Below are 15,601 nucleotides of genomic sequence, written 5' to 3'. Positions count from 1 at the left end.
TCAGTTCAGTTCAGTTCAGTCGCTCAGTCGAGTCTGACTCTTTGCGACCCCAAGAATTGCAGCATGCCAGGCCTCCCTGTCCATCACCAACTCCCGGAGTTTACTCAAACTCATGTCCATTGAGTCCGTGATGCCATCCAGCCATCTGATCCTCTGTCGTCCCCTTCTCCTCCTGCCCCCAATCAGTCCCAGCGTCAGGGTCTTTTCCAATGAGTCAACCCTTCACATGAGGTGGCCAAAGTATTGGAGTTTCAACTTCAGCATCAGTCCTTCCAATGAACACCCAGGACTGATCTCCCATAGGATGGACTGGTTGGATCTCTCAAGAGTCTTCTCCAACACTGCTGCTGCTGCTGCTGTAAGTCGCTTCAGTCGTGTCCGACTCTGTGCGACCCCATAGACGGCAGCCCACCAGGCTCCGCCGTCCCTGGGAGTCCCAAGACAAGAACACTGGAGTGGGTTGCCATTGCCTTCTCCAACACTAGATAGCCCCCAAACATTCCCTCTCCCGAGGCCTGTGAAGGAAAGGTCTCCATCTAGAGGTGAACACGAAGGCCTCGTTGCATGGGATGCTGTGGTCCAGGCTCGGGGTGTATACAGCAGCTTAGCCTTCATGCGGTTTTATCAGCTGAGGCCAGTATTGGTAAAGATTGCAGAAATCTTCAATTGCCAAGGCGGTGCAAAAGGACTGTTGAACTTGATGGTGGCACGTGCTGAGGTATTCCGGATCTCTCCAACCCCCCGCCCCCCACCCCGGGACAATTTGTAGCTGAGACTCCCTCTGTGCCCTGGAACGACTCACAGACACTAGAGGTGGCTGTGGCATGAGTGTCTGATGCATTGATGTCCACGGAGCGGCCACAGAGCCCGGGTCCGGAGTGAGGGTGTGTGCTTGCGGAGCGTCTGCCGAGCCGCGGGCAGGCGCCCAGGTGATCTGGAGCCACGCGGCCTGCAGTCCAGGCAGGCGGTGCTGTGACCACGATGCTGACCCCACTGACCTGCACAGGCACTGAGGGTCTGCTGCGGAGCCCGAACCCACAGGGCATGCATGCCCCTATCAAGATTCCTAAAACCATATTTATAAGATCTCTATGCTGTGTAATAACACCGATTTTGAGGACTAGGAAGGATATGAACATCTTCAGGGGGCCATTAATCTATCTTTCAAGCTATTAATATTTGATTTAGTTTCATATTTATATTCATGAATTATCTATGGTTTTATTTTTCTTGCTGTTTTTGTCTGATTTAGGTATTGTGTTTACAGTGGCCTCATGCAATAAGTTAGACAATCTTCTCATTTTCTCTTACATAGATGATGGATACATTGAAATGATCTGTTTCTTCCAAGTTTCTTGAAAATAGAAACTGCTTGTAAAATTGTCTCATTGTAATGTTGCCTTTTAAATATACCTTCTATTTTCTCTTACCTCAGGCTTTATATTTATTCTGTCTCTATATTTCTTCTTGAGTTAGTTACAGTAAGTAAAAATTTTCTAAGAATTCATACATTTTATCTAAATTTTACAACTCTTGTAAAAGTTGTTCAAAACTGGTAAACTTACTACTACACTGGGATATTTTAAGTTATGTGCCCTATGACACCATTATTTATTCATACTTCTTTGCTTTTATTCTTAATAAATTTTATCACTGTTTCACTTATTTTATTTATCTTTCAAATAACCACTTCTAAAATTTTGTACATTCTCTGTATTTTATGCATTTCTTTTTGTGTTCTTCAATTTTGCCCATATCTATAAGGTTATCTTTACTTTTGATTTCTGAGGGATTATTCTGTGTTTTTCCTAAAATCTTACTCCAGACATTTAGCTTATTAGTTTTCTGTGTCTTTTTAAATATAAATATTTTGTGCTATGAGTTTCCTTCTAAGTTACACTTAATTACACATTGTCATTATTTCATTTAACTAAAAATGATAAGTATTATTTTTAAAATATAGCTTTGCTAGGTAAACTATTCCAGATTAATAGTGACTTTCTCTCATAACTTTGAGGATTGGATTCTAATGCTTGTTTCTTTTTTTTCTATCAAAAAGTAATTTGTCAGTATAATTATCTTTGTTTTGTAGGTAATCTAAATTTTTGTTATTTATTCCTCTTCCTGTCTGACTTCAAGATTAGATTTTGTTTTATCTCTGTCACATTGCATTTTTAATAAAATATTTTGAAGTGATTTTTCTATATGTTTTCTTATCTATATTATATAATTATATAATTATATAGTATATTATATATTTATCTTCTGATAGAGGTACTTCACTAGTTTTAAACAAAAAATATTCAACATTTCTTCATATATTGCTTCTTTATTATGTTTTTCTGAGATTTTATGAGGATGACTGGAACTTTTATTCTTTATCTTTTACATTTATTTTTATATTTTACATCTTTGTGTAGAGAAGGAAATGGCAACCCACTCCAGTATTCTTGCCTGGAGAATCCCATGGACAGAAGAGCCTGACAGGATACAGTCTGTGGGGTTGCAAGAGTTAGACATGACTTAGCAGCTAAAATACTACTATGTCTTTTTGGCGCTAACTTTGGGTATTGATTTTCTGTAGTCTAGTTCACTAACTCTATTGCTGTTGTTGTTGTTGTTCAGTCCCGAAGTTGTGTCTGGCTCTTTGAGACCCCTGGACTGCAGCATGCCAGGCTTCCCTGTCCCTCACTATCTCTGGGAGCTTGCTCAAATTCACCTCCATTGAGTTGATGATTTTATCTAACCATCTCAATCTCTCAATCTTCTCCTTTTGCCTTCAATCTTTCCCAGCCTCAGAGTCTTTTCCAATGAACCAGCTCTTCACATCAGGTGGCCAAAATGTTAGCACTTCAGCTTCAGCATTAGTCCTTCCAATGAATATTCAGGGTTGATTTCCCTTAAGGGAGATTGGTTTGATCTCCTTGCAGTCTAAGGAACTTTCAAGAGTCTTCTCCAACACCACAATTAAAAAGCATCAGGTATTTGGCTTTCAGCCTTCTTTATGGTTCAACTCTCACATCTGTAGATGACTACTGGAAAAACCACAGCTTTGACTATAGGGACCTTTGTGAGCAAACTGATGTCTTTTGCTTTTTAATATGCTGTCTAGGTTTGTCACAGCTTTCCTTCCAAGGAGCAAGTGTCTTTTAATTTTCATGGCTTCAGTTACCTTCTGCAATGATTCTGGGGCCCAAGAAAATAAAATCTGTCACTGCTTCTACTTTTTCCCCTTCTATTTCGCATGAAGCGATGGGACTAGATGCCATGATCTTAGCTTTTTGAATGCTGAGTTTAAGCCATCTTTTTCACTCTCACTCTCATCAAAAGGCTCTTTAGTTCCTCTTTGTTTACCTTCATAAGGGTGGTGTCATCTGCATATTTGAGGTTGTTGGTATCTCTCCCAGCAATTTTGATTCCAACTTGTGATTCATCCAGCCTAGCATTTCACATGATATACTCTGCATATAAGTTAAATAAACATGGTAACAAGCTACACCCATGTAGTACTCCTTTCCCAATTTTGAACCAGTCACTTGCTGCTGCTTCTTGACCTGCATATAGGTTTCTCAGGAGACAGATAAAGTGGTCTGTACTTCATCTCTTGAAGAATTTTGCACAGCTTTTTGTGATCCGTGCATTCAAAGACTTTTGCTTATCTTTTTTTTTTTTTTTTAGTTGGAGGCTAATTACTTCACAATATTGTAGTGGGTTTTGTCATACATTGACATGAATCAGCCATGGAGTTACATGTATTCCCCATCCCGATCCCCCCTCCCACCTCCCTCTCCACCCGATTCCTCTGGGTCTTCCCAGTGCACCAGGCCAGAGCACTTGTCTCATGCATCTGTTTTTAAACCATCCATTTAATTTCTCATGTTAAAACTTATATTTTCTTTCCAAAGTTTTATTTCATTATTTTTCAAATATCTTTGGTCATTTGTTATAGACTCTTGATGCTTCATCAGTTTTGGTATTTCTCCTTTTATATTGAAAATAACTCAATCCATTTACTTTATATTTTAATATGAAATCTGTTGTATTTTAAATGAGTTATATCCCAACTTTGTATTTTCCTGCTGAATCTTTCAATCATTTCCCTATTTTTTCCTAATTTTTTTTTTTTTTTTTTACTTGATAGCGTTAATTTGGTTCATTAAACTCATGGGAAACCCTGAGGTCTAAATAATACTCTTGCCCCTTTGGTTCTTCTAGGATATATGGTGCTGCTACTAAAGTGGGAGCTCTTTTAGTACCCTTTTAGCTTCCCCAGTTTAGTGGAGGACGAGAAGTTCTAATTATGCTACTTTGTCACTGACTTAGAGGTCAGTCTTTGAATAACAGTTTGTATTATGTAAGTATTTGTCCTCAGAATCACTTAACTGTATGTTTTTAGTGCTTCCTGATCAAATACCATTCCCAGGCTCTTTGGGAAAGGACAGTTGATACTTTTCTTTCCTTGCCTCAAGGCATAATATGTACAATAATAAAACTATGCTTCATATAGGATCTAAATTCATATTTGAAGTGAAAGAGACCTTAAGAGAGCCATTTAATCAGAATCACACAATTTAAAAGAATAATTGTATTTTAGTATTTGTTTATTTTTGGCTGTGCTGAGTTCTCATTGCTGCACAGGCTTTTCTGTCGTTGCGGAGAATGGGGGCTGCTTTTCAGTTGTGCTATGGAGCTTCTCGTCGTGGTGGGTTCTCTTGTTGCAGAGCACGGGCTCTCGAGCGTGCGGGCTCAGTAGTTGCATCTCCTGGGCTGTAGACCACAGGCTCAATGGTGGTGGTGCATGAGTTTAGTTGCTCCATGGCGTGTGGAATCTTCCAAGACCAGGGATTGAATCTGTATCTCTTTCATTGGCAGGTGGCTTTTTCACCACTAAGCCATCAGGGAAACCCCACAAATTTTTTTCAAGACTTTTCACTTTTTAGAGACTCCACTGTTTTTTATTAATATACCTAAATAATATGACTACTTAGATAATACCTTTCTTTTCAAAATCTTTAAGTCACAAGATATCTTAAGTTTTAGATAAAACATTTGCATCAAAGACGTTTTAGTTGGTATTTCAGCTATGAGACCACAGAATTCACTGTTTTAAAGCCTCACTTACTGATAGTGAAACTTTTTTTTTAAGAATTGTGTTTCAGTTAATTATATTTTATACCGTCTTTGGCTAAGGCAAATTGATTTTTATTTTTAAGGTAATATAAATAGTTGTAATTATTTGTTCTACACCATGTTAAAGCTATTGAAACAGAAGAAAATTAGGATTTATGGCTAGGTGTTATGTGTTAAAGGGTAACAGAGGAGTTAAATATCATATAAAATTTAGACTGTTTTTTCTCCAGTTCAGTGTCCATGGACTTGCTGGTATAAAATTTCATGGAGAGATATATTTTGTAGATTTTATATTTCCTTTTTAAAGTCCTCTTGATACATCTGAAAGCATGTGCATTAGCTCCTACAAAGAGCAAAATCAATGTAGACCATATAAATTATAGCACCTGATAATAGCCTGATATGTTGGTACTCCATCATTCTCTTATCTTATTCTACCTTTGAGGAAAATAAATTGTCTTGGGTGCTGAAATATTTGATCATAGCTAAATCTGCTTTTCTGGTGTAAAGTATGCAGCACTTACACTGTGCCTATAACTAAATATCCGTGCACTAAAAATAAAAACACCATGCCCCAAATACTTTGTGTGTGTGTGCATGTTCAGTCATGTCTGACTCTTTGCGACCCCATGGACTATAGTCTATCAGCCTCCTCTCCATAGGGTTTTCCAGGCAAGCATATTGGAGTGAATTGCCATTTCCTCTTCCAGGGGATCTTCCCAACCCAGAGACCAAACCCCATGTCTCCTGCTTTTCCTGGCATTAACAGAAAGATTGTTTACCACTGAGCCACTTGGGAAGCCCAGGATACTTTAAAGTACACAGTTTTTAAGAGATTTTAGCCTCATTAAAATTTCAAAATTACTGTTTTTTCTTTCATTTTGGGCATTTTCCAGTTGTTAACCCCATCATTTAATACAGTTTGAGACTAGGAGACTAATTTGATATGAGGATGATTTCCATGTGTCTCTCACTAATATTAAGATTCTCAGTCATGACAAAATGTAGCTTCTTTTAGAATTTACTTTAAATAAAATGTTGAGGAAGAATGTCTTAATCACACAGAAACTATACTGACCCACTATTTTTTAAGTAAGCACCTAACACTGTTTCTGGTGACTCAGATGGAAAAGAATCTGCCTGTGATGCAGGAGACCCAGGTTTGATCTCTGGGGCAGAAAGATTGCCTAGGAAAGGAAGTATCTACTAACCCACTCCAGTCTTCTTGCCTGAAAAATTCCATGGAGAGAGGAGCTTGGCGGGTTTCAGTCCATGGGGTCTCAAAGAGTTGGACATGACTAAATGACTAACACTTTCACTCACTAATATTAAGATTTTGAGTCATGACATAAAATGCAGCTGCTTTTAGAAATTATTTTTGATAAAAATGTTGAATAAGAATGTCTTGATCACATAGAAACTATATTGATTCATTATTTTGTAAAGCAAGCATAACCAAACACTGTTTCTAATGTGATTTCATAGACAGCATGTCATGAAAAACAAAACAAACAAATTGAAAAACAATTGCCTTAAGTGTATAACACTTGAAAAGAAGTGAAAGTGTTAGTTGCTCAGTCTCCTTGATTCTCGGGACCCCGTGGTCCGCATATAGCTGTCAGGCTTCTCTGTCCATGGAATTCTCCAGGCAAGACATTGCTAGAGAGGGTAGTATTCTCAAGGAGATCTTCTTGACCCAGGGATCAAACCCATGTCTCTCAAACAACATGTAAATGGAAAACTCTAATGTATTTCTAAATTATAAAGAAAATTAAGAAGCAATTTGAATTATAAGAAGCCCTATCAGATCCATGTCAACTGAGGGGATGAATTATAAGAGATTATTCAAGATAGTTGATTTATATTTTTGAGCTACACAGTTTCTTAAAGAACTTACACATTTCTAAATAGAGATCTTTCCTTATATATAATAGATTTTCATGTGGAATATTCCTTTGAATACAAATAATTAGTATGCTAAAATTCTTAAAGGCATTATACATGGAAGTAGTTATTTCTTACATAAATTAGTTTACCCTATTAATTTGCTTAATTCTTATTCCAAAGGGTAAAAAGATGTGTGTGTGTGTGTGTGTGTGTGTGTGTGTGTGTAAAGTTTTGTTCAGTCTTAGTCAAACAATTATAGTTGCTGAAACTAGGGAGTTTGAATCAATATACTATGTCATATTTTTATTGGTGTCTTTTCGTAATAACCTGGGCTTCCCCAGGGACTCACTGGGTAAAGAATCCATCCACATTGCAGGATACATAGGAGACAGAGAAGATGCAGGAGACATGCATTTGATCCCTGGGTTGGGAAGATTCCCTGGAGGAGGAAATGGCAACCCACTGCAGTATTCTTACCTGAGAAATCCCATGGACAGAGGAGCCTGGCAGGCTACAGTCACAAAATAGCTGGACATGACTGAGTGACTAAATATACACACACACAATGATAACCTACCCCAGAGGCTGTAGGTTGACAAGAACTGTCTCTAAACCTGTTACAGTGATGTTTATTACCCCAAAGTTAACATAAAAGTTGTACTGAAATAATGTTTATTGCCTTCTGAAAATTGAAAGCCTGCAAATTCACAGAATTTATAGCTAAAAATTAAACTAGCTGACTCACAGTATTTTATAAAAAAAAGTATATCTTTTAAATTCAATACACACAAAAAATTTGGTCTGAATGAAACCTCATATCTTGCAACAAAACAAATAAAATAATTACACTTACATGGCTATTTTTTATATCCAAAAGTGTTTTTAGTTTCTTATTAGTATAGAGGATTTGCTTCTGTATAAATTCTATTGCAAACATACACTAGTGTGTATAGCTATTTCATGTTCTTTTCTCATGGGACAAAAGGGGAAAAAATATGAAATTTATTTTTAAATTGTATTTTGCTTCATGGTTAGTAATTAACAGTGGATAGTATTTGGGAATTTTGATTTCTCAAATCCTCGGATTGTAGATTCAGGTATTCTATGCACTTCTACTCCTGCTCCGCTAGAACTGCCATTCAAATTCAGAGGCTCTGAGCTTGTCTTCTATTGTATCTGTGGGCTGGAGAAGAAAAAAAAAAAAAAGTGCCCAGAATGAAAATTTGCAGTATTGTACTCTATTACTTTGCCATTATTATTATCGTATTATCAAGGAATGTGGGATTCTCTGGTAACTCAGCTGGTAAAGAATATGCCTGCAAAGCAGGAGACCCCAGTTTGATTCCCAGGTCAGGAAGATCCGCTGGAGGAGGGATAGGCTACCCACTCCAGTGTTCTTGGGCTTCACTGGTGGCTCAGCTGGTAAGAATCCTCCTGCAATGCAGGAGACCTGGGTTTGATCCCTGGGTTGGGAAGTTCCCTTGGATAAGCGAACATTCCCTGGAGAAGGGAACGGCTACCCATTCCAGTATTCTGGCCTGGAGAATTCCACGGACTCTATAGTCCATGGTCACAAAGGGCTGGACACAACTGAGCCACTTTCACTTTCACTCTATTACTACCTAAACTGATTCAGATTTTCTGGAAAATTTCCTAACATATTTAGTTAAAACCTCCTATGATTTTTTGCCTTAACTTTCTTAACATGATTTTCTTGATCTCTAGTTTTTCAGGTCCTTCTAGTTTATCAGATCCTCCATTTTGATGCTACCCACCTCACTCCTGCATTGCTCTGTGACTTTGTGTCTTCTTCTGTCATACTCCTTTTCTTCTTTTCTGTATTTTTAAAAGAAAAATACCCAATCAGTTTTGTGCTAACATGATATTGGAGAATTTAGGATTATATTTTGGCTTGCTGTGACCTAGCACAACTGGTGTTACCCCTAAGAGATTTAATCTCTTTATGCATAAAGTGAAAGAACTGGACTAGTTTCCACAGTGGCCCTAGGTTCTTCAAACAATTTTCTTTGATGGTTTCCTCTTTTTACATTTTTTTTATTCTTTGCAGAAAATTAACACATATATTAAGTTTATATATTTGAAACTATTCAGAGAAATTTGAATAAACATTTTAGTAATGGTTTTGCTTGCATCTAATGTAACTATATTTCAAAATAGCTATTTTCACTCTTACAGTTTGTGTTTTAGAGAAGCTTTTCACTGACCTATATACTCTGTTATGTTTGATTTCCTGTCTGTTCCGTTGCTCAAGTGAATCTCTCCTTTCTCTCATCAAGATCTTACATAAGCACTGCAATGTTTAGAGGACTGAGCCCAGTACTAATCTCTCAGCTTTTAGAGGTTTTTTATTACTTTCATTTTTTAGAGAATGATAGACTAATAAGGAAGGGTCAGCAAATTGAGAGGAACTTGGTTTCTAGGTCTGGGAGGATTACCATGCATGAGTATTACTCAGGTGAGAAGTAGAGACCAGCCAGCTTCTAAGATCCCTGTTAGCATGAAAATTCTGTGATGGCAAAGTAGAACTAATACTATTATGAATGTATAGGCCTTAATCCTACATCAACCACAGGAAGAACAAACCACTTGCATAAGAGTGAATCATCCAAAAAGAGAAAAAATGAGGCACTCTACAATCAATATTTTAGAGCTCCTGGGCCATGGTTCTCTTCTAAACCCCATGTCAGAGTTTTTATTCTAGGAAGAGACAATGATTTGGGCCCTAAGTGTAGCATTAGTAAGCAACACTTCTTAAAGATTAGAGAGGGCCACAAAAGTCAGAGGATAAATGTCTCATTTAGAGATTTTTTTTTTTTTCAAAAATTATTGAGAGTACAAGTCATTTTTTCATGAAAACATTCTCTAGTCCATGAGCTCAGATAAATCTGTATACTATCTACTTTGCTTACAGAGAATTTTTTGTCTTTGACTTTGATTCCTCAGGAGAAGATATGATATCCCAGAGGAGCCAAACATTGCTTCTGTTGATCTTGACAGTTCTTTCTTTCTGATCCACCCTCACTAGCTTATACCTTCCATCATCATGCACAACTGATCTCCTGCATAACCTAAATTAACTGTTCTTTTCCCTTGTCATCTGGCTCAACAGTTCCAGGTCTAGAGATCACTTAATGAATAGCTCACTATGATCCTAAAAATACCAGGACTAGACTTTCCAAATATTTAGCAGTCAATTGTTGTTCAGTCACTCAGTCATGGCCGACTCTTTGTGACCCCCATGCACATCAGGTTTCCCTGTCCTTTACCATCTCCCAGAGCTTGTTCAAACTCATATCCGTTGAGTCAGTGATGCCATCCAACCATTTCATCCTCTGAAGCCTCATTTTCACCTTACCTTCAATCTTTCCCGGCATCAGGGTCCTTCCAGTGAGTTGACTCCTTGCATCAGGTGGCCAAAGTACTGGAGCTTCAGCTTCAGAATCAGTCCTTCCAACAAATATTTAGGCTTGATTTCCTTGAGGATTGACTGATTTGATCTTGTTGTCCAAGGGATTCTCAAGAGTCTTCTCTAACATCACAGTTCAAAAGCCTCAATTCTTCAGTGCAGCTTTCTTTATAGTCCAAGTCTCACATCCATACATAGCTACTAGAAAAAACATAGCTTTGACTATACAGACCTTTGTCAGCAAAGTGGTGTCTCTGCTTTTTAATACACTGTCTAGATTTGTCATAGCTTTTCTTACAAAGAGCACTCAGTGCTTTGAGGAAAATCTTTCACATAGCTAAATGATGCTTTTCTTTTTATTTTTAAAAACTCTTTTTTTATAATTCATACATTTAATTCATTATAATTCATATAATTTCCCCAAACGTTACATGTTAGAAGTTTGCTTTAACAGTTACCATGTACCTATGTCACCAGTGAGAAGTTAAAAAAAAATCAATTTAACATAAATGACATAGAATAAATCTACTTCTTACAATGCCAATATCACAATTTTGAGTTCATCTGCATTGTTAAAAGTTGCTTACTTTAACATATCAGCTCCTTATATCTGATCTGTTTGATGATGGTTAAATACAGTATATTTATTAGCACTTACGCAAAAGCTCCTATAGTGCTTAATACATTTTCTAAGTAAACTTTAATTACAAATTCTCACACTGTGTAAGATAATCCAGTTTTGTGAAAGCAGAGGAGATTTAAAAATGTTTAGGATGATGACAAGGAAGACTCTTTAAAAGCTTGCAAGACAGTTGATAAGTTCAATTATATAACAGCTAGTGAGCTCAGCAGTATCTCTTTATATACAGAACTGCTTACAGAAATGTCATCATTTATATATTTTACTAAAATACATTACAATGCATATTTGAAACCTTCACACAAGATTAAAATACACCGAGTTTATTTTAAGATTAATCTAGCAAGGAGTATTGTCATTATGAAAGAGAAGTGGAACTAAGACCTATTTTAAAGTTCTATGAAAACATAATTAAAAATTTCATCATTAGTTGCATTCTCCCTCAGGTCTCTAACTCAGTTAAAATACATTAAACTTACTTTAAAATAAATAAATTTAATAAATTTAAAATCAATAAAGTGCTTTTTTTTTTTTTTCCCGGCACAAAGTGAAAGTGGGATATATTTACTTTAACCTCCCTTAAACACCAATACCTAATATATTTCTTGGGCCCATGTACTACCCCCCAGTTCAGTTCAGTTGCTCAGTCGTGTCTGACTCTTTGTGAGCCCATGGACTGCAGCACGCCAGGCTTCCCTGTCCATCACCAATTCTCAGAGTTTGCTCAAACTCATGACCATTGAGTCAGTAATGCCATCCAACCATCTCATCCTCTGTCATCCCCTTCTCCTTCTGCTTTCAGTCTTTCCCAGCATCTTTTCCAATGAGTTGGTTCTTTACATCAGGTGAGCAAAGTATTGGAGCTTCAACTTCAGCATCTGTCCTTCCAATGAATATTCAGGACTGATTTCATTAAGGATGGACTGGTTGGATCTCCTTGCAGTCCAAGGGACTCTCAAGAGTCTTCTCCAACACCACAGTTCAAAAGCATCGATTCTTTGGTGCTCAGCTTTCTTTATAGTCTAACCCTCACATCCATAATGACTACTGGAAAAACCATACCTTTGGCTAGATGGACTTTTGTTGTACTCCCCCCCCCCAAGCATTATTTTATTGAATAAATATTTCAAATTGTGTGTTTCAATTATTTCCTTGATTCAGTAGGAAAATATTGCTACTTGTTACTACTTGGGTTTATTTGGTACTGTTTTGTATCTCAAAGATATGTATTTATTTTCATAACTGTTCTAAGGATGTATACGTACCTACATGTTATCTGTCACTGGAAAAGCACATAACTCACAAAATCGATAGGAATATGAAAGGAAAATGTTGTATGATTCCATTCCTATGAAGTATCTAAAGTAGTCAAAATCATGGATAAAGGAAGTAGAAAGGTAGTTGTCAAAGCCTTGGCAGCAGGTGTATGACGTTTAATGAGTATAGAGTTTCAGTTTTGCAAGGTGAAAAAGTCTTAGAGATACATTGCAAACAATGAAAAATACTTAACCGTACTAAACTGTACACTTAAAAATGATTAAGATAGAAAATTTAATGTTACATGTTCTTTTTTTTTTTTCTTGATTAGAGAAGAAAGGAAAGGAGGAAGGAAGAAAGGGAGAGTGGAAAGAAAAGAAGGATAGAAGAAAGGGGGAAAGAAAGAAGAAAGAAAGAAAGGGTTCTCCTGGCTGATTCTATTTTCTTCTCCTAGTCTACTGACTTTTTTTCTTCTCTACCCTTCATATTAAGTAGTTCACCATAATGTCTGTTTCCTCATTGCTTTGTTTTATCACAATTATTAACAACTCCAATTCAATTCATTCTCCTGTCTCTGAAATTTTTACTTCATGTTGCTAATTTCTTAAAATTTAAAAAATTTCTCTAATATAATTTCAAGGAAAGAATATGGTTGTCTCAGCTCATTCTTTACTTTGTACACATCATATTTAGTTGGTATCTTATTGAGGAACTACACTTGGCTCAGGTGGCAAACTCTGATCTAGTAAACAGTATTCAGGTGAAATGATATGAATAGTTATTGTAGGGTTGCGTCTTAAGCAATGAGTAAGCAAGGTTTCTCTTAGAATATATTGCATGCAGCTACAATGGCCTTATAATTGATAGATTGTATTCACCTGCTCTTTTCTAGTTGATCTTCTTGAAAGTGAAAGTGAAACTCAATTGTGTCTGACTGTTTGTGACCCCATGGACAACTATACAGTCCATGAAATTCTATAGGCCAGAATACTGGAGTGGGTAGCCTTTCCCTTCTCCAGGGGATCTTCCCAACCCAGGGATCGAACCCAGGTCTCCCGCACTGCAGGCGGATTGTTTACCAGTTGAGCCACAAGGGAAGCCCAAGAATACTGGATTGGGTAGCCTAACCTTTCTCCAGCGGATCTTCCCCACCCAGGAATTGAACCAGGATCTCCTACATTGCAGGCAGATTCTTTACCAACTGAGCTATCAGGGAAGCCTTGATAGTCAACTTCATTTGTTTTCATCTCAGAATTTTTTATAACTCAATGGTTCCCACAAGAAAATACATTATTCCTCAATTATCCATTTTTCTTCTCCCTTTCACATACAATGTACAAATATTCACATAAATATATAAGGTTAAGGTAAAAAAAAAAATGTTGATTTTTCACTTTAGTATTTAAGGTACCTAACCAGACACAGAAAACACTTGAATAATATCTGCTAACTATCCATCCATTGGGCTCCCCTAGTGGCTCAGTGATAAAGAATCCATCTGCAGTGCAGGAGATGCAGGTTTTATCCCTGAGTTGTGAAGATCCCTTAGAGGAGGGCATGGCAATCCACTCCCATATTTTTGCCTGGAGAATCCCATGGACAGAGGAGCTGATAGGTTATAGTCTATAGCATTGCAAGAGTTGGACATGACTAAAGTGACTTAGCATGCATGCATTACATCAGTCCATTGCAAAGTCATTGAATGCAAATATAATTGGTAAGGGGAGTCTGTATATGAAAAAATCATGATATCTGTTTAGACTCGCCTATAATAATCTGTGATTTCTGAAATTTTAGCAGTTGTACTGGGTCATAATTCACAAACATCTTTTGGAGAAGGCAATGGCAGCCCATTCCAGTACTCTTTCCTGGAAAATCCCATGGATGGAGGAGCCTGGTAGGCTGCAGTCCATGGGGTCACTAAGAGTTGGACATGACTGAGCAGCTTCACTTTCACTTTTCACTTTCGTGCATTGGAGAAGGAAATGGCAACCCACTCCAGTGTTCTTGCCTGGAGAATCCCAGGGACGGGGAAGCCTGGTGGGCTGATGTCTATAGGGTTGCACAGTCAGACACGACTGAAGAGACTTAGCAGCAGCAACATCTTTAGGAAGGAATCAGGGGATGCTGTATCTCACAGGTCGCTGAACCCAGGGTAGGCAAGGCACAAGCAGGGAAGCTGTAAGAAAACTGGAGGAGCCATAGGAACTGCTGTGACATGCTTATTCACAGCAGCAAGGCAGACATGCTTTACTCTCATGGTTAACCCACCAGACACAGCCTTAGTGCAGCCATAGTGTAGCCAAAACTTGGACACAATGCAGCCATAATGCAGCCTTAATGCTGCCTTAATATGGCCTCAAGGGCTTTTCAGGTGGAGCTTATATATGTTTACAGAACAAAAGTGGTCCCTGGCCAAACAGATACAACGTGACATGCATGCACAGTGCTATAAATTACCTTAGTTGTTACATAACCACATATTTACAAAACGTGGGTCAAGAGAGTGAGAGCCCTTGTTGTAAGAGAGCCTGACAGCTGCCATCTTGGCTAATTTGCTCTTTCCCTACATTCCATCTCTTCAGGATCTCTCGCCTCACAATCTATGTACAGTCCGCTTCCTGTGATATGTCCTCTGTGGACAACACTGACCCTCAAACCCACATTCTGCAACAGCAGTGGATGCTATGACAACAAACAGGTACATCTCCAGCACATAGCAAAACCCAGTGCCAGGCATCACTTGGAATTCATGCTGTAGTCCTTGTGTTCAAGGGGCTAAAAGAGCTACCCTCCACATGTGGAATGCCTTTACTTCCATGCCCAAATCCAGTCCACCATGTGTCTTCTCAGTAAGGAATCACAAAACTCCCCACAGGCGCTGGACCCCCTCCTTCAAAGAGGGGATTTTTGTAGCATTCACAGCCCATATGATTCCAAATGTTTTCACAGTATTCTAAATCTGCAAGAGAATTAGCGGTTAATAGTACATCATACGGAGAAGGCAATGGCAACCCATTCCAGTACTCTTGCCTGGACAATCCCATGGACGGGGGAGCCTGGTGGGCTGTCATCCATGGGGTCGCACAGAGTTGGACACGACTGAGTGAATTAGCAGCAGCCACAGCAGCACATCATAGGACACAGGCTTTATAGTACATTGTTCTACTACATCTACATCATAAGACACAGACTATATAGTAGACTGTTCTACTTAATCTACATTACAGGGCACAGTCTTTACAGTACACATCTGCACA

This window comes from Dama dama, chromosome 5 (assembly GCF_033118175.1).
Source record: "Dama dama isolate Ldn47 chromosome 5, ASM3311817v1, whole genome shotgun sequence".
Classification (NCBI taxonomy): Eukaryota; Metazoa; Chordata; class Mammalia; order Artiodactyla; family Cervidae; genus Dama; species Dama dama.
The sequence above is the reverse complement of the archived record's forward strand: the minus strand, read 5'-3'. Positions refer to the sequence as shown.